The 19,986-nt window shown below is 39.4% G+C and overlaps 1 protein-coding gene across 13 annotated transcripts in view; it reads left to right on the top strand.

Moving 5' to 3' along the window:
* Positions 1-19,986, top strand: part of PLCB4 (phospholipase C beta 4) — a 381,489-nt gene that overhangs the window by 169,041 nt on the left and 192,462 nt on the right. The window contains exon 1 of one of the 13 annotated variants that reach the window (XM_070485579.1): positions 13,517-13,599. The exons of the other annotated variants lie outside the window; for them this stretch is intronic. The gene's annotated coding sequence lies outside the window, so the exon portion shown is untranslated. Of the gene's footprint in view, positions 1-13,516; positions 13,600-19,986 lie in introns of those variants that run through there. 13 annotated transcript variants of the gene reach the window in all.

Genomic DNA, 19,986 nt, shown 5'->3' with positions numbered 1-19,986 from the left:
CACCTGCTGTGTGTTTGGAAGGTGTGGTTTACTCTGGTATCTGCTGCATGAGTGAATAAATGAGTTCAAAAGGAAAATACTTCTAATAGCCTTGCCTTTTCCTATATGAGCCCAGTCATTCAATTTGACTGAATTCGAAATTGATTGGGTGAATTGACAGGTTGTTCTAGCTCAGGGAAGCCTTAATGTTTTTGTGTCATGGACCTGCTTGGCATCTAGGAAGGCTTTTGGATCCTATGCAGAATAGTGCTTATTAATGCAAAAAGTAAAATACATAGAATTACCAAGGAAATCAGTTATATTGGACTACAGCTATCGAAGGATTATGAATTGTGATACAGTAATGTGTACTCATCTTTAATGCATAAAATAATACTATTAGCTGTTATAATTTCAAAGTAGTGATGAGAGTACACAGCATTTCACAATACTTCAACTATAATGTGATGTTAAAATATCTGTGATTTCTATTGGCGACAGCATCACCGATCCTGCTAATACTACTGTGGTTTTTTGCCTATGCCCATAATTGAAGAAAATTCTAGATTTTAATGTTAAGTTAGTAAAAATAAAGATGTAACTTTGTTCTCATCTTAGTTCATGGGCCCGCCTGAATTCTCTAGACCCCAGGTTAAGAGAGCCTAAAAAGGTCATTTTAGAAATAGCTCTAAGACAAGTGTGTGTGTAGCTCAATTGTCATGTAAGTTTGAGCCTACATTAAGCATTTTAAAGTAATTTTGGGGGTTATAGGTATGGAAGAAATTTTAGAACATCGGCATGTGTGCCATAGCACCTAAGATATTGTCAACACCATGTAAACCTGTTTTAAATAATAACACAACCTTCTTCAAATGAGGTGGAAAATAAAGCTCTTCCATATCCTCTCCTATATTGTGGGAACTGAGGCCTCGTTCAGCTTTAAAACCCCTGCCCCACGGTTAGACACATTTCTGTTTCTGACCTTCCTGGGCAGTTTCGTTGAATTGAGTTGTTGAGTTGACTGCTTCTCTAATGGTACTGGATTGGTAAGTTGCTTGCATAGAGTACACACTCTGAATTTTACCTTTGATATTTGCTTTTTGAGCCTGTCCCTTCTATCCACCTCCAAAAGGGCTTGGGGGCAGCTTGTGATCCGAAACAAACTGCAGCATAGAGCCATTATGGTAAAACACACCCAGGTCCCCTGGAGATGCTGAGGCACGTGCTCCAGGCCCTTGGTGATCGCATTTCCACTCCTGGCCATTGCACTGCGGTCTGATTTCTGTGGGCCGAGATAAAATGGGAAGCATATTGTTAATGCTGCTTCCATTTCCTCTCAATAGAAATGATGCAAAAATATTTTTTATTCATTCCTTAAAAAAAAACATTTAAAAAACCGGTGGTACCATCCTTCATTGTACAAGGCACAGGCTTACAGCAGCATAACATATTTGTCATTATAGTCAAGCCGAATCTGTGTGGGGATTCTTATAACACTGAGAAATGCAGTATTGTGGACGATGTTTCTAATTGTATCAGTGACCTGTTAGCTCTATTAATGATGAAAACAAGATGAGTGTCTATATTACATATCTCTGTATCTCTATTATGGTATCTATATGCATGCGTATGTGTGTGTATGTATACACACACACAAAAAGTGTGTATTATATATGTAATATGTATGTGTATAATTAATTCGACTTGAGTTTTAATCACCTTGCATGTATATGCTCGTAGTTCTCTATATGTAATTGACATTTGTATTTTTCTATCTTCCAAGCCATCTAAATCCTCTTAACTTTGAGACTTTCTGATTTAGTTGAAACTAATACCACATTTGGAAATCTTTTAATATGCTACATTAACTCGAATAGTTTCTGGCTATGAGTGGGACAAAGGAATAGTTTGTAAGATTAGGAATAAATGTGGTAATCACTTGAAATTCTCAGAGCTATATGTAAGTTTTTAGACTATTTTGGCATCTCGTGTACATATCAACATATCAGTAGCATGAAAAGGGCTGCCTTTTATGTGAGGTTAACTTAGTAAAAATGGCATAAAGAGTTTGTGGTATTTGTTTTTGTTTTTTGATTTGTTGGATGGAAATTTTAAATCTGATTTAGTGAACCCTTTACACTTGAGAATGACAATTATGTCTTTAAATTCCTTGAGTCCCAATGTCTAGGCTGATTCCTTCACAAAATTTTCTCTGATCCCTATTAATTTCTTGTTGCTGCTGTAGAAAATTACTACAGAGATAGGGGCTTAAAACAACACATTTATTATTACAGCTCTGGAGATCAGAAGCCTGAAATGGGTCTCACTGGGCTAAAATCAAGGTGTTAGCAGGTGCGTGTTACTTTGAGAAGGTTCTAGGGAGAATCTGTTTCCTTACCTCTTCCAGCTTTTAGGAGTCACCTGCATCTCTGGCTGTGACCCCCTTCGATATTTAAAACCATCAATGGCTTGTCGAGTCTTACAATGTCATCTGTTTCTTACTCTCCTGCCTCCTCCTTCTCCATTTAAGGACCTTTGTGATTACATTGGGTCCACCTGGGAAATCTAGGCTAATCTCTTTAAGGGCAGCTGATTAGCAATCTTAATGCCATCTGCAACCTTAATTACCCTTTGCCATGTAACAACATAGTCACAGGTTCTGAGCATTAGGAAGTGGGCATCTTTAGGGAGCTGGTATTCTGCCTACCTCATTCCCTAAGTCAGAAAAGATCCATGTGCTTTTCATAGGGTTTTAGTGACACACTGCCTAAACTTGCTATTATTCATGTACATACTTTCTCTCTCCTTTGTCTTTTAACCTATGGACAAGACAGGACTGTGTCTACATCATATTTGTGTTCTCTTCAGTATGTAGCAACACTGAAAGAACCAGTAATTTTTTTTTTTTCGCTGAGGAAGATTAGCCCTGAGCTAATATCTGTTGCCAGTCCTCCTCTTCTTTTGCTTGAGGAAGATTAGCCCTGAGCTAACATTGGTGTCAGTCTCTCTCTATTTTGTATGTGGGACACTGCCATAGCATGGCTGACGAGTGATGTAGGTCAGTGCATGGGATCTGAACCTGCAAACCCAGGCCACTAAAGTGGAGTGCACCAAACTTAACCACTACACCATCGGGCTGGCCCCCTGGTAAATATTTTTTGAGCTAATGGATGATTCCATATAAAGCTTTGTGCATCTGTTAGAAGTGAGGGAAGTCACCTATTGAAGTACAGAAAAAGGAAACAGGCAGAAATGGACAGATTATCATCAGTACTACTCACAAGAGGATAGTTTCTTCCTGTGTGTCCTTGTCTAAGCAGTGAATAATTTCACTGGTCAAAGAATATGATCCATTTAGAAGCATTATTACAATTTTTCTCACTATAAATTAATATTTTGGCATTAAAAAAATCCTTCAGCGTCTTGGCTTTTTAAAAAGAATCAGTTCCTTGAAGCCTTATGAACTCTGGGCATCTCCCCTCTCGTATCTGAACCTGCAAACTCTGGGAAGTGGTGGTCACACTGTGGGAGCCCTGCTGAGTAGCTAGGCCGCACTTGCCAAGTGGTACTCATGAGCCTTCCTCAAACTCTGAGCTTTTTCACTTTAGCGCAATTCCAAACATGTGCAGCTTTTCTATGAAGTACACTTAAGAGCAGAGGAAAGTGAGTGATTTCCCCAAGATGTTCAGGAAGCTAAGATTTTCTCCCAGGTATTATCTTTAGAAAGTATTTTGTAATCAAGTCTGTAATTAACACCACTTTCAAAATTAAAGTGGGTACTAGCACAGTGGTGGCTATGAATGCAGACTCCAATAGTAGAATATGTCTTAACTTCTTTTACCCCAGCATCTTCCAAAATTGTATGACCACAGAACCCTTGCTTTCTGCCTTCCTGCTTCCTTAATACTTATTTTCTTTTGGGAAAGGGACAAATCTTAGGTCCTGGGTTCCTAGTTGGTCAGTCATGATTATGCTGCCAGCTGCAGTATGCAAATAGTGACATTTTGTTATTGGGCAAAGGTTGGTTTTGCTTCCTATGTCCACTAGGAAGGCTTTCAGCAACAAGTACTAGAGTACTTGAGTAATTGTGTTTCATTTCACACAGTGAAAGTGTGGTCCTTGCATCAGCTACATGTATAGCACCTGGTAGCTTGTTAGAAGTTCATAATTTCAGATCTCACCCTAGATTTGCTGAAAGGGAATCCGTGTTGTAACAAGATTCCCAGGAAATTATTATGCACAGTAACATTTAAGAAGCACTGATTTAAACCATAAGGGTATTTATTTTTTATCTAATAAGAAATTTAGAGGTGGAGGGTCCTATTTTGATTTGCAACTCAAAGGGGCATCCAGGACCCAGGGTCTTGTTTCCTCATGGTGGTAAAATGGCTGCCAAAGCTCTATGCATTTTGTCCTCTCCTAGCTGCCTTTAGCTTCAGAGATCAGACGAGATGGGGTGCACTCAGGTTGGTGTGGCCGTAGACTCCTAACTGCATTTAAATAAACTAGAAGGCAGGGGCAAAGGACTTTTTTGTAATGTGGCTTTCTCTTTTTATTAAGGTATAATTTCTTTCTCAGAGGGCCTCTTGGAGCTTCCCCTTAGTTCTCATCAGCTAGTTCTGGGTCACATACCCCCACCCAGTAGACTAATTACTGACAGCGTGTGTCAGGAAAGCCTCAATTGCCTTTGGTTTTGACCAGTTCTGTCCAAAAGAAATATAATGCTAGCCACATATATAATTTAAAATTTTCTAGTAGCCACATTTAAAAAAATAACAAAACAGACGAAATTAATTTTAAAAATATATTTTATTTAACCCAATATATCTAGACTATTATCATTTCGACTTATAACCAAATACACAAAAATTGCCAGTGAGATATTTTATATTCTTTATTTCATACTGTCTTTAAAAGCAAGTCTGTATTTGTATGCATATACCACATTTCAGTTCAGATGCTAAATTTTCATCAGATATGCTTGATTTGTATTTAGATCTCATAAACGTCACAATTGAAAAAGTAGTCACATACCCAAATTGCTCCATGTATAATTAATCAATCAAATCAGTTTCAGGTTTTAAATTTAAATTAATTTAAATTAAATTAAAATTTGGTTCCTCAGTCACATCAGTCACATTCCAAGTGCTCAACAGTCACATGTGGCCAGTAGCTGTCATATTGGACGGTGCAGGACTAGGCCCTCACTTCTCCGAGTGTAGTCTGGGGACCGGCAGGAACAGCATCGTCTGAGGGCTTGTTAGAACTGCTGAATCTTGGGTCCCTCCCTAGATCTGTTCAATCAAAATCGACATTTTAGCTTCAGGTACATTAAAGTTGAAACAGTGCTTGTCTAGTCTAAGCTGTTCTCAACTTTGGCTATGATTTAGAATGACTGTGGGGACTTTGGAAAATGCTGATGCTGACACTCCACCCCAGAACCTTGGAATCAGACTGTGGTGAGGTCTAGGCATCGGTATTTTTGAAGGTGTCCAGTTACTCCAATATGCAGCCAAGCTTGAGAACCAGGGGTCTAGACCAATCCTGATGCATTCCCTCAAATCAGACGCATTGCAACCCGAGCAGCATGTGGGAGGAGCTCTTGGGTAAGTAAACAAAAGTGGTTTCCCTACTTGCTTCCCTCTGTTGTATGAGTATTTCCAGCAGGGAGAAGGGTCTGGCTGGAATCTGCTGTACTTGCTTGGGTCACACTTTCTTGGCCTCCTTTCTCCAGTCAGTCACTGACCAATTCTTTCCTGTTTCCCTGTCAACAGTTTCAGCATTGCTTACCTTCCTTCTTCTCCTGGGTAACCAGCAGGTTAGAGCTCCTGCTCTGTGCTGATGCATTCTCAGACCCCGTCTGGAAGGCCATCATGGACTGGCTGTTTCTTCCAACTCATCCCTGCTCTTGCCCCGGTTAAAATGCGTCTTGCTTCTTTGTTGTCTTGTTATGCATTGATCCTGCCTCAGTGTTTCGTAGACAGTGGCCTTTTCTTAGTTCATACACTTTCCAGAAATGGCATCTTACACATCTGCAGAATTCATTTCCTTCAGGTGCTCATAATTCTGCCTTCGTTTTGCTTATTATGTTTTGCCTCTTCCTTGATGCTAAGCTCAAATAAGGTGGGCATGAAGTCTGCTCATTTAAAGAGCGCTGAATCCATTAGCTTAAACTTTATGACCATACTTGGGTACGTTGTAAGCTGCCCATGTGCACTTCCCTGGGTTCCTGGAGACTCAAAATGTGCATATACCTCAAAACATAAGTTTCTGATTTACATGTGTCTGTTGCAAACTAGACCTGCCGTTTCTCGGGGAGGGAACTTTAGCAGGACGTACTTGGAAAGAATAGGTGCTCCTCCACTAGAAATCTTCGACTGACAGGCTCTCGTGAGGGCAGACAAAGCCACGTTAAAACAAAGCATGTTCAGTTCGCCCAGCTCTAAGAGATGCTGCTCGTGGTCCTTTGGGCTCGAGAACAAAGGCATTGAGCAGCAGCCTTTTGAAGTCTGCCTGTTTCTTGGTAGAGGAGCTTCTGTGCAGGATACATTTCCATGGTGAGTGATTGTTATCAAATCTAATAAAAAGACTTCTCTAAAATTTAGGCTGTGTAATGTTTAGGCTGTGTAATCAATAAAGCAACTATATGTTGGTTTATATTTGTTCAAAGAGAACTGAATTTTAAGAGAATCCCATCAGTTTCTGGAAATCATTATTAAAGTATAAATGTTTTCAGACTAAATTGTATAAACAAGTGTGTGAAAACTGACCACTTGGAGAAATTTAGGTATGAGCCAACAAAATCAGTTTTTCATCTTACATTTGAAAATTGTCAGTATTTTAACTGTATAGATTCTATGATACAAGAGTCTTAGAAAAATCTAATTTTTGAAATTTAAAGTTGTAGGATTAAATATTATTAAGGTCTTATTTAACAATCTATGACATTTATATAATTTTTTCTAATACTTATGTTGCAATAAAAAATGAATATGGTAAAGTCTCCATGAAATTTTTGGATATTTGTTAGAAGTGGTCCAGTAGCTATTCAGAGAAGCTCCCTGAGAAATATGGTCCATATGACTCACAGTATTTGTAGAATAGCAAAGTATTAAAAGTATATTCTTAGAATTTTGCATTTACAGTAACCAGGATGTGGAATCAGCCCAAGTGCCCATAAACTGATGAATGGATAAAGAAGATATGGTATATATATACAATGGAATACTACTCAGCCATAAAAAAGACAAAATCGTCCCATTCGCAACAACATGATGGACCTTGAGGGTATTATGTTAAGCAAAATAAACCAGACAGAGAAAGACAAATACCATATGATTTCACTCATATGTGGAAGATGAACAAACACATGGATAAAGAGAACAGATTAGTCATTACCAGGGGGCCTGGGGGTGTGCAGAAGGGTTAAAGGGGCACACATGTATGGGACGGATAAAAACTAGAGTATTGGTGGTGAACACAATTCAGTCTATACAGAAACTGATATATAATATTGTACACCTGAAACTACACAATGTTATAAACCATTATGACCTCATAAAATAATTTAAAAAAATACTGTGATAACAACTCACATACACAGACAAGATTTTTTTCAAAAGTATAATGTTAATTTCCTAGTAGTAGAATTTTAAGATATCATTGGGAACCACCTAACATTTTGGAGGGCCAGAGAAATTTTGACTTTCCTGCAATAAAACACTCTATTCAATAAAAGAGGGAAAGCAAATAATTAAATACACATTATATCTAGTAAAATTTATACTTGCGTATATAATGAAGAAAATCTACTTTACCCAATATGTGACATGGCTGTGTTGTACCCTCCCAGGTTCATAGCACTTTCACAGACAATCTCACCATCCTCTGTGGCCCTCAGCAGAGTTGGTAATACTTTGGTCCCATTAGACAGATTTGAAAACAGAGACTCAGAGAAGACCAGTATATACACAGAGTCAGCAGAACGTACGATTAGACATCCCTCTTACTCATTTCTTTTCCCTGCAGTACGCTGCCTCTTTATTTCCGAGGGCCCTCCATCCACAGACTTTTGAAGCATTCTGGGCTCTCAGACATGAAAGGCCAGTAAGTTGAACGCTCCATGGTGGATTAGATCAGCCTGATGATCTGCTCCTCTCTCCTCTCTACCACAGATCCTCAGGCCCTTTTCCCACAATTCTGAAAGCATTGAAGCTTTGAGAACTTAGTTTTTCCGTAAGTTTGGCATAAATTTAGTGGCAGAATTACACCTGAACCAACAGGAGGTTATATATAGTCTATATCCCACTTAGCGTGAATAACCATAGGTTCATTGCATAGAAACTGCTGGGTATGCTGGGGATCAGCAAACTTTTTCTATAAAGGGCCGCACAGTAAATATTTTAGGCTTCATGCTCTGTGGCAGCCACTCAACGCTGCCATTGAGGCTAGCACAAATGGAGTGGGGATGATGCGTAAATGAAAAGCATCACTGTGCTCCAGTGAAACTTTATTTACAAAAATAAGTGGCAGGCTAGACTTGGCCCACTGGCCATGGTTTGTCATCCCCTGAACTGAGGGATGATGCCTAGATCTGTTGGGACTATTGCATAATGTATGAAAGATGCACCATGTTACTGTTCTGAATTTGAAACATCAGACCTTATGGGTCTTTGGTAAGGGATCACGGGCCTCTATCTAAGATTTAAAGGCAGTTTTATAAAGGAGAAAGTCCTCTCCATTTTGGTCAAGCATTAAAGTACTTGTGTACAGATGACTGGAAGGGCAACTAAAGCTCAGGTATTGCCAGTGCATTTAGTTGGGAATGAGTTCTGTGAACCAGAAAATATTTAAGCACATGGGTTCATATTTGTCCCACATAACAAGAAATTCAGAGGTAGGTAGCCCAGGGGTGATTCAAGAGCTAAGTCATTCCCTCAGGGATCCAGCGTCTGTCCATATTTTTCTTCACCATCCTTAGTTGATAAGCCTTCATGCTGATGCTCATTGCCTCATGGTTACAAGATGGGTGCTGCATCTCCAGGTGTCACATGCACACTCCCAGCAGAAAGCAAAAGAAGGAAGCGAAGAGTAGTTGTACCTATATTAGAAAAGCAGAAAGTTCCCCCCAAAATCTAAACATACCTCTCATTGGACTACACAGGGTCACAAGTCTACCACCAATTGTAAGGAAGCCTCAAGAAGCAAGTATTTTTAGTTGGATTCATTTTCTTCACCCACTGAAATCAGGAGCAAGGATATTGAGTGGGCAAGTTGCACCGTCTGCTCAGGCATCCAGTCCAGTTTTGGTGGCTGGTACGTTTCATTACAGACATTTAACCTTGTATTGTCTTCTCCCCTGGGCAGTGTATCTTTTTAAATATCACATATCTTTTTAAGTATCGCCAGTGTTAGCAGTGTTTTCCGTCTGAGTTGAAAAATTAAATAACATTCACATTTTTGTGTCAATGTGTAATATGCATGCGTAATCACTTGAGAATGGACTTCTTCAGAAATATGTTTTCCTGAGGATTTTCGTTTTGGAGGATTTTGTTTAGATATGACCCTTAATATGTGGGCTAGCAAAATTTGAGGAAAGAATGAAGTTGAACTAAATGCAAGGCAATGTGCACATTCCACTTGGTGAGCAAGTCTTAGTTCTGATGGGGCGTGATTGCACATTTGGGCAAGATTTCACGGCCAGGCCATGGTGAACTCAGAGAACTTTCAGAGAGGACAGTTACTCAGTAACTTCCTTGACATGTGGCCCTGATACAAGTTTGGGAGAAAAGCAATTAAATAGGGCACACAGAAACCGTTTTATTTTTGACTGGTGTATCTTGAGATTCTTGTCCTCCCCTCTGAGGCGGTATTTATTCTCTTTCTGGAAACAGGGCACTTACTTGCTCTTTCTTTGGTGTAGACTAAATAAGAAAGGGTGGAGGTACCTAGAGAATTTTAACTCGTCTTTGCTTTAGTAGCATTTCCTAAAATGGTACAAGTGGCAAGAGTATGAACATCAATATACTCATTCATTGATTTGTTTAGACTTTAAATTTGTGTGAAAATCGTTTTTATTCAACAAAGTTCTGCAATAGTGAATTAATTCCAGAATCGGTTTCAATGTAGACGTCATGACATTATGACCCTTTATCTGTCAGATTAAGCCTGACCCTGAAATAATGCCCATTGGAGCCGCATCTGCCATGCAGTTGAGACTGCAGCAAGAACACCCAGTTTTAAATCCAAATGGTTCATGGTTCCTACAGGTGTCAAAATGAAAAGATCACCAAAAACTATTTTAAGGGTGACCAGAAATGGGATGGTCTGCATTTTGGTGAGTAGAAATGAAGGAGAAGCCATGTAGATAAGTATTTGGATCTGGAGTCCTCTTTGACTTCCAGATAACAAGAAACAGCTAAAAGAGAAAGATCAATGTGAACAAAGCTACCCACTGAGCCAGAAGAAACAGAAATAAATCAGAGAGGAGATAAACCCTTAAAATAATTCTAAATTTTGTCATTGGGGATAGTTAAGAACAGATTCCTAAGGAAGAGGAATAGTTTAAGAGCAAGAAGGAATTCTTGGAAATTAAAATATAATTCTTTTCTTTTTGAGAAAGATCAGCCCTGAGCTAACATCTGCCGCCAATCCTCCTTTTTTTGCTGAGGAAGACTGGCCCTGAGCTAACATCTGTGCCCATATTCCTCTATTTTATATGTGGGATGCCTGCCACAGCATGGCTTGGTAAGTGGTGCGTAGGTCTGTGCCTGAAGTCTGAACTGGTGAACCCTTAGCTGCCGAAGCAGAAGGTGCGAACTTAACCGCTGCACCACCCTGGGCTGGCCCATATAATTCTTGACTTAAAAAAGAAAGTATAGTGGCCGAAAGAAAAGATGAAGAAACCTTTGAGAAAAAAGAGCCAAAGAGCAAAGAGTTGGAAAATATGAGTGAAAAAATGAGTTGTTAGAGGATCAATCCAGAGGTCCTACGTCTTCTCATAGAGGATCTAGAAAAAGGAAACTGAAGAAGTGGAGGAAGAAATTAAAGACACACACACACACACAAACACGTTTTTAATTCTTCAAATCTTCAGACCACAAGGGCCCTCTCAGTGCAGAGTGGGATGAGTGAGTATAAGCATGTGAAGGGACTGGTAACTAAACACATTTACATGATCTTTCAGAACACCAAGGAAAAGGAGAGGATGCTAAAAGATTCCAGAAATGAGAGTGGGATACGGAGTTAACCACAGAGATGACTTCCAGGGGACAAGAGAATGATGCCTTCATGCTTGGAGGGAAAATTATTTTGAACCTGCCATTCTGTTCCCTGCCAAACTTCATGTTCAGCATGAAGGGAAAATGAAAGCATTTTAAGACAAGTTAAGAACTACAACATTCAGTCATCCCCAGATCAGTTCTAAAAAGAATTAGTGCAGCAAACCAAAAGAGAGAAGTATGGGTTCCATGGACAGGTAGATAAACGAAACCAAGGAATGCAATTAAAAACAACAAGAACAGGGGCTGGCCCCGTGGCCGAGTGGTTAAGTTCATGCGCTCCCCTGCAGGCGCCCCAGTGTTTCGTTGGTTCGAATCCTGGGAGCGGACATGGCACTGCTCATCAAACCACGCTGAGGCAGCGTCCCACATGCCACAACTAGAAGGACCCACAACAAAGAATATACAACTATGTACCGGGGGGCTTTGGGGAGAAAAAGGAAAAAATAAAATCTTTAAAAATAAAACAAACAGACAAACAAAAAAAAAAAACAACAAAAAACCGAGACAATAATTCTTTGGCAAATCTTAAAAAAAAAAAAAAAAGCTGTCAAAATCAGAATAGGATTCCTAATCCTAAAATCAAATGCAATTTCTGTAACAAAGTGTGATGGGACGTAATGTTCTCAGGGAGCAGACAGAGTTGCGGTCTTAAGTAGGATGTTCCCCTTCTCAGGTTTCTTGGTTACAGTGCTTTGGGCAGCACAAGTTCACTGACAGTATTACGTGGCCCTCTCTCTGCCTTCATGCACACTGCTTGTTTCTGCAGAGATAATTGCTATGTAATTTTCATATTGTAAATGTTACTCAGTTTCCAATTTACAAAATCGGTGTGTAACAAAATTTATAGTACAGAACATGGTAGATATGATAAAACTTTGACGATGTAAAAGTGACAGTTTGCTAGCGAAAGGTTAGGAGGCAGAAAGGGAAAGAGAGGTGAAGAGAAATAGAGGGACCCTAATCCCTCATTTCACAGAAAAGGAGGTAAGTCCGTCTCAATTTGGTGAATTAAGAAAGAAGTTTAAATACGCAGCTGTAAAGGTCGATTGAAAAACAAAATATTGGGATGATACTGGCAGAGGTGGAGAGAAGGAAAAAAGGGCGTGGCATACTGTGGAGTCAAATGATAGTTTTTAAGTTGACAGATCAAGAAATAGGGGTTTGAGTATATTATCTAGAGGTGCACTTTCCAATTCAGTAGCTACTGGGCATCTGTGGTTATTGAACCATTGAAATATGGCTCATCCAAAGTGAGATGGGCTGTAAGTATAAAATATACACCAGATCCCAAAGACTTAGTAAGAAAAAAAAAAATGGACCAGCCCGGTGGCACAGCAGTTAAGTGCGCACGTTCTGCTTCGGCGGCCCAGGGTTCTCCAGTTCAGATCCCGGGTGCGGGCATAGCACCCCTTGACAAGCCATGCAGTGGCAGGCATCCCACGTATAAAGTGGAGGAAGATGGGCACGGATGTTAGTTCAGGGCCAGTCTTCCTCAGCAAAAAGAGGAGGATTGGCAGCAGATGTTAGCTCAGGCCTAATCTTCCTCAAAAAAAAAAAAAAAAAGTAAGATACCTCAGTAATTTGTATACTGGGTGCATGTGGAATTGATGATCTTTTGGATGTATTTCGTTAAATAATACATATTGATAAAATTAATTTTACCATGTGCTTTTTATTGTTTTTATAAAATTTAAAATGACGTGTGGCTCACACTGTACTTCTGCTGAGTAATCACTGCTCTAGAGATAAGGAGGAACGCTGGAGGAATTGAAATCAGAAGGGATGCATTTATTCTTGCCATTGTGGAGGGGGTCGGGGTGCAGTGGGAAACGAAGGCTTTTTGTTTTATAACGTGTATCTCCTTTAGAAAATTATTTAAATTGTTGAGCGATTTCCAAAAGATATTTGTAAAATATATGGGAAGCATGAGGAAGAAGCATGGGAAGGCATTTCTCCCTCCCACCCCAGGCTCCTGGGCTGTTTTAATTTTTATTACTTCTATAATAAAATAATCATACTCTTTTAAAGAAAGTTTTTAAGTAGAGGATATCTTGTATAGTTTTTTTGTTTGTGTAATTTGGCAATATTAAATTTTATGATGTGTATGCCGTTCAATTCAATGTCTCCCATTGAGAAGTGTGTTTTATGTGGTCTGAAAAATGCAAACTGCAAAGGGCTATGTAAAGCTTGATGTCATTTTAATTTTTAAAAAATTGTGTATGTTTGTATATCTATTTTATAATTCTCCAGGTACACGTATGCGTACATATGTAGGCTGCCTACACATATGCTTGATCGATGTGTGGCTCCACATGAACATCTGCATATGCAATAGCTGGTAAGATTGCTTCTCTCTCAGAACTCTGATTGGAAGGCCAGCAGGAGGGGAGTTCATATTTTATAAATTTTCAGAGAAAGATGATCGTGGAATAATTATGATTTTTAGTTAGTTTTGATCACTTTTTGTATTTTTCAAATAAAAGTCTTTGAAGAAGATAAATATTGAAATATGTTCTAACAGTCATTTCTGATCTTAGAACAGAACATATTAGCTTTGAAGGTAGGAAGCAATATGCTGAGAAATAAAAAAAGAGGGTAAGTTACACAAAAAGTATCAAAACTATTACTTTTCTCCCCCACCCCAAATATGTGAGTCCAAGAGGCAAGTGTTACCACTTTCAAACCAACCCTAAAATCCACTCCTTACCTCATCCTTTCAGCTCAGGCTTTGAAAGAACACAGGGTCTTCCTCCTGCTTCATTCGCAACGCAGAATTTAAGATGCCTGTGAGCAAATCACATTAATGTAACACACTGTTTCTAGCAGGATACTCAAAACAGGGGAGACACATGAATCGTTTTAATTTACTGAATGTAGACCATACATATAGGTAATATTTACTTTTGCTCTAATCATAAATATTCATGTGCGTTGCAGAGCTTTTTAACAATTCATAAAATTACAAAGAAGAAATGAAATATTGATTGCAATCCTATCATCCAGACATAACCACGAATAATATTTCGTATTTCTAGACATATGTATAAACTATATTTAAAAACCTTGGACGTGTACTGTGTATATGAATTCTGTTTTTTCCCAAAGAACATTATATTGTGAGTGCTTTTTCATGGCGCTGAATAGTCTTCATAAACAGACTTTTAATGACTTTGAAATAGATCATTTTAGAGAAATCACTTAAAAATATTCTGAGTTTAAATTGAGAATGAATATATTCCATTTTTATTGTAGTTAGGATTGAACATATTTATTCCTCTACTTGAGTTTGAGTGTATAATTTGATACCATGAGTAAAAGGAGAATGAAATGATTACCTTGTCATAATCAATAGCAGTTTTCTAAGCTGTTAATCTTAGGTGAATGGAAGTCTTCCCTGTGGATGTGGAAGACATATTCAAGGACACACATTTAATGTAAACAGACTGGTGGTGCACTTCTGTACCCACGAATAGGTGACAAAGCAGAAACTTCATTAATGCAAAGTGACATGGAGCTGTAACCTTACATCTTAGGATAGAAATGAATCTGGATTCTGTCCTTGACTCGGGGTAGCAGAAGGTTGCAGTTTCATCTTTGCCGAGTTGTTTTCCTTTCACTAATGACTTATTTGGCATAAACTAGCCTTATCTAGGTGAATTTCACCTGTGCCAACTCTAATACACGTCTTGAAAGACCGGATGTGGTGTGGTTATGGAAAGGAAGTGTGTGTGGAGTTACGTCTTCTGTGGTCAAGTGGATGAGTGGAGTGGGGTGGCTGGGGAAGGGAATGGTTTTAATGGGAGATAGGCATCCAGGAGCTGGTACCATGTGAGGAGAACCACTAGATTTTTTTTGAAAGTGGAAGATCAGAGACATTTGCACAGATTATAATAAGAGTGTGATAAGGCAAGATAGGAGGATCAAACAGTCATGTGGGTGAGTGAGTGCACGGAGAGAGGAGTTTATAAAAATCATAGCTCCCGCCTCCTGGATGCCTTCTGTGGGCCAGCCCCCTGTCTCCACTGGGGTAGGATGGGAGTCACCTGCATAGGGAGGAGTGATGGGAGGAGACCAGGCAGGGTTTCTTTTTACTTGGAATGTAGGGATAACAAGGTTGATGGAGATGGGAAGGAAGAAAGGAGATTGAAGTAAATAGTCTTAATTATTACAGGAATTTGAAGAGTTGAAACTGACATTCCATGAAGTGAAGTCTCTTGTTAAATGACTTGCAGAAAGTTGCAGCATTAGTCACAGGTAGCCCCAGGAAGCTGCCCACCACTGTTGCGTGTGGATGTGAACTATTTTATTCCTCTAAAAGCCTGACATGTGGAACAGAGCCTAGATGTTTTCTAGAACTTCTGGACTGACAGGTCAATGTGTTCTCTGATGAAAAGTGAAACTCTGTGTCCTTTGCTTTGGAATTTGCAAGCTTCCTCTCGAGCCAGTTTAAGCAAGAAAAAGGAGAATTTATTGAAAGGATACAGGACTGTTTCTAGGAATCTCAGGGTAAGAAGGGAAGGATCTGAAAAGATGAAGTAAAAAGCGTTCAGGAATCCAGATGGCAATTGATTTTCAGGTGCTCTCTTATCTCTGCTCCTTCAGTGCTGTTTTCCACAGTCCCTATTTCTTTCAACATGAGGTACAACGACTGCCCTAGATGTTTACATCCTTTAATTCAAGCAACTTGTGATGGGTATCCTTGAAGTCTGATCCCAAACACTCAAGAGAGGAAGAAGCTGATTGACTCAGCTTTGAACACATGTCCATCCTTGGTCCAGTCGGTTCTGGCCAGGGGCAAGGTCTCAGCACAAATATGGGTGCCATTGATACCCTGTGGATAGGGGTCTGATAATAATTCTCAAAGAAAGGACTTACGGGTCTCCAATATTGACCACTATCACTGATACCTTAGCAGGTGTGAGACAGAGGACATAGTCTTTCACCATCACTGTGTTTTCTTTTCCACCAAGAATAATGTCTAGTTCCTTGCTATTGAAAGTGTGGTCCATGGAGCTGCAGCATTAGCATCACCTGGGAGCTTGTGAGAAATGCAGAATCTCGGTCCCTACTCCGGACCTATTGAATCAGTGTCTGGCAGTTCATAAGATCCCCTGATAATTGTAGGACATTAATATTTGAGAAATGCTGATTGATGGAGGAACCAGCCACGGATTAGAGCTGTTGCGAAAACAAAAGCTGTTTTCCTTTGGCAAGTAAATTGGTTTGGCTGAGCTTCAGCTGAGACCTTCCCCTGCCCTCACTGTGCTCCCTTTTGATGGAGTTTCGGTGCTAAATTCAGGGTGAAGGACAAGGATGGAGGGAGATGCCTGTGCTTGAGAGAAAACCAGTCTCTGTGTCTGATGCGGGGAGCATATGGCGCTGAGGGGTGATGGGTGGGATGAAGAAAGAAAAGAGAAAAGCAATAAAGGTGTTAAAATCATTGCCAAAACGGAAGTATCAGCAAACTTGCTTTTAATTAGTCATTATCTTGAAATAAATAAATGTCACCTATGTATTAAATCACTGTCCTACCTCTGTTTTTATGTCCAGCTGTGCAAGTTTTTAAAGTCTTTAGAAAGGCATCTTCTTATAAAGCTTAAGCTCTTTGTGAGCTGAACCGACAACTTTTGATTATGGGCAAATTACTAGGTCGCTTGCTTAGAATACAGACACCCTCAAGAAACTCCCTGGGTAGAACATCCTTGGCAGCAATTCAGAAATCCACGCCATTAGTGTTTTGGACTTTGACGCCTAAAAAGTTAAATTTCAGACACTCTACTTTGCAGGAATTCCTGTCTTCCTGCACTTTTTCTTGTTTACTCCTTAAAGAGGCCTGGTAACTAATGGAGGTCACTCTCACCTGGTATTACTAGTCAATCAATCTCATTTGCAAGGAAACTGTTACTTAGGAACTTGACTGGAAAATCCATAAAAATTATTTTTTTTTATAAAAATCCTTACTTTGTAACTGCCAGAAGTGACCAAATGGAAATAACAAGAATTTTTAATTCTCTGAACAAGCAGGAGGCCCCACCTCAGTGGACCTTCTGACACAAATGCAGAACTTTGATGAGTGCTGGTTTTCTTGGAAGAGAAACATGTGGCTCCCCTGGACCAGGTTGGAATTGCTGAAGCTGGCTGCTCTAATACCTTTGGCATTTTAGGTGACCAAATTTCTATATTCATTAAAACAAAGTATCATTTTGTTTGGAAGTTCAACATCCTTTTAGTGGATAGAAATATGGAGCTGTTTGGAAATCGTTGACATACTGTTTCTCATCTTTGGCTGCACAGTGGAATCCTGGGGGAGCTTTGATGACTACTCCTGCCTGTGCCGCATCTCCAGAGATTCCCATGTAGTTGTGTGCACGCAGCCTGCGCCTGGGGATTTTTCAGCCCCCTTCTCCCGTGTGGGTTTCTAATGTGTAGCCAAGGTTGAGAGCTATCATCCTATTGACCTGTTTATCAAACAGTCCCATAGGGTGAGTGCTTGTAGAGATGCTTATCAAAATACAGATTCCCAGGTACCCGCCCAAGAAAATCAAATTCAGTAGTTTTAGGTCAACTCAGAGGATCTGAATCCTTAAGCAAACCCAAGCCCCACTGTTAATTCCAATAGAGCATGCCCTTGGGCCACACTTAGAAACAATTTCTTGGCGATTATTTCTGTAAAGAGAATTACTGGTAGGACTAAAATGTGTTCAGTGTTGCATAGTTATGGATCCAGAAATAAGTGATTTAGGCTTATTTGGAAAAGATGAAAAAACAGTAATGTGGTGGAGGGGCAAGCATCCTGGGGTAGGGATAAAGGAATGGGGCTCTGTTCCTCACTTTGTTTCTCTAATCAGCTCTGTGGCTCCAGGTAAGACACCCAATCTCTCTGGTACCTGAGCTCTTCACCTCTCAAATGAGGACCTTGGGAAAGATTAGTCTCAGGTCTTCTGAATCTCCAATACTTGATGATTCTCTGATGCTGGAGATTTTCTGTTGGCATCCATTCTTACATAACTTTGCAGCAGGACTGTGGATAGATGCGCTAAACAGTGGGTCAGCAAGCATGGTCCCTGGGCTCTGCATCATCTGGGCACTTGTTAGAAATGCGCATTCTTGAGCCCTGCCCCAGTCTTACTGAAGCTGCATCTTTGGAAGTGGGGCCACTGTTCTAAAAATAATATGTGGAAAAAAGGAAGTTAAGAAGTGTTCCTTTTACCTATGGTGAAGGAAATTGCCGCTACAAGTATAAATGTTTAACACTATTTTAAAACATGTTGATATTGGCAAGCGATTCAAACTGAAGGGAAATCTGTAAAAACTTCTGAAATCTAGAGCCTTGCAGCAGGAAGTGTGGTCTCCTGACCATCAGCAACAACACCACCTGAGACCTTGTGCGAATTGCAGCATCTTTGGCCCCACCCCAGATGTGCTGAATCAGAATCTGCGTTTTTGCTTAACAAGCTCTCCTGGTAAATCATTTGCAGGTTGAAGTCTGAGAAGACCTGCTCTGGATAAAGATGTGAAGACCATAATGTGAGCTTTCCCTTAGTTTTGTCATGTTAATTGCATACCTTTCAGTAATCCGTTCCACCCACACATCTGTTGTCAAATCCAGAAGAAAATTTTTTTCCCTTAAATTTGCTCTTACTTCAATTTAATAGTTGGTAGCTGTTGTTTTCATTGTATTTTATCTGAGGCTTTTAAGCCTTTCCCCCTCATTCTTCCTTAAAGAAAATTACTTAAGACTTTCACTTTTATCTTCCTTTTTTTCCTTTTTTGAAGCTGCCACCTTAGTCTGGGTCCGTATATTACTTGAGAATAGTTTTTTTAACCTATTTTTCTGGTATCTGGCCCATTTCTCTAAAATGGAGGATGGGCAGAATATTGTTGGATTGTTTTGTTTTGATTTGTTGTTATGTATGTATGTCTGTATTAGTCTCAATAAAATGATAAATCAGAAGATAAACATTAAAATGTAAAAATTATAAATTAGAAGATTAACATTAAATTGCAGCATTTGCTTTTAAAAGGGAAAAATTCATTAAGGATCCATTAATTCCAGCAGTAGAACTTTCGACATTAATGATAAAGAACTAGCCCTGTGAGTGATCACCTCGGGGTAGACAGAGGCAACTTGAGATTTCACAATCAGAACAGGGTGAATTTAGTATAGAGTAGATGGAAATGGAGCACAGCACAGTGTGCATATTCTCATGTAGCAACTTTAAAACTAATCCTCAATCATTTTATCCTTTAAGCACTCTATCACAATTTCTAGGTTCTAAGACAGTTTCAGTCTTCTCAAAAAATATGTACATTCTGAAAAAGTTTTACTGACCCCAAAACATGAGATGAAAACTACAACATTAAAATGACTAAGTGTTTCATTGAATATCTCCCAAATAAGTCATTTCATCAACTATTTTATCAGCATTGACATTATATCAACTTGTAACTTAAGTCCTCCTCATGTACTTCTATATGAACTGTGTTTGCTGTGGGTGCCATTCAGTATGTTTGGGATTATGTGGGGTGATGCATCTGAAAAATAAGAATTGCTAGAGCTACAAAGATCTTAAAACCCTGACCTTCCATGATTAATGTACTTCCTTTCTTCTCTTCTGTGGTTACTCTGTATCTACTTATTCTATTTAGAAGTGGAATTGGTCAAGTTTTGCTTTTTTATTTGTAAAAATAAGAATATGCCATAAAAAGGCAATCTTCAGTCATT

Source organism: Equus asinus, chromosome 15, assembly GCF_041296235.1.
Source record: "Equus asinus isolate D_3611 breed Donkey chromosome 15, EquAss-T2T_v2, whole genome shotgun sequence".
Taxonomy (NCBI): Eukaryota; Metazoa; Chordata; class Mammalia; order Perissodactyla; family Equidae; genus Equus; species Equus asinus.
The sequence above is the reverse complement of the archived record's forward strand: the minus strand, read 5'-3'. Positions and strand labels throughout refer to the sequence as shown.